The following is a 652-nucleotide window of genomic DNA, read 5'->3' as shown; positions in this document are numbered from 1 at the left end:
CCAACTCATAGATAGTTACTGAATGTAAATCGGCTCTTTTAAAGACTTATTTGTTGCGCCTATACTAAAGAGATGAGATTGTAACACCAAGACATATGGCCCACTCTCTATTCTTTATCAAGTTACTAATGAGCCAATCCTAACAGATAAGTTGAAGAACTCTGAATCACTATATAAATAATATAATTAATGAATATAATTAGACCTAAAAATAAAAAAACTAAAAAAAATTGTAAAAGTCTAGTGTTTTAGGAATTTATTACCTAATACACATAATTAATTAGTTAACTAAAAAGAAGAGTTGTGGTCTTCAATCAAATTCTTCAAATACTTATGTACATCATTAAAAGAACTGAGGAAAAAGAATAAGAGGCATGAGATTATGTGAAAAGAAGGATAAAAAGAGGTGTAAAATGAATGTTGATTTATATAATAAATATAAAAAAGAATGAGTATAAAAAAACAGCATGAATTATGTTTTATTATTCAATTTATACCTATTAAAGATAATTAACATTACCATTCAAACCATATAGTATCCTATATAAAAATAAAGAATAATAGAATATGAAAAACATAGAGTAACCTAAAGAAAAATAAATACTATAAAAGTGAGAAGAAAAAAAAAATTCTAAGTTACAATAATGAGACA

This window comes from Arachis ipaensis, chromosome B02, assembly GCF_000816755.2.
Source record: "Arachis ipaensis cultivar K30076 chromosome B02, Araip1.1, whole genome shotgun sequence".
Lineage (NCBI taxonomy): Eukaryota > Viridiplantae > Streptophyta > Magnoliopsida > Fabales > Fabaceae > Arachis > Arachis ipaensis.
Note: the sequence above shows the minus strand (reverse complement) of the source record.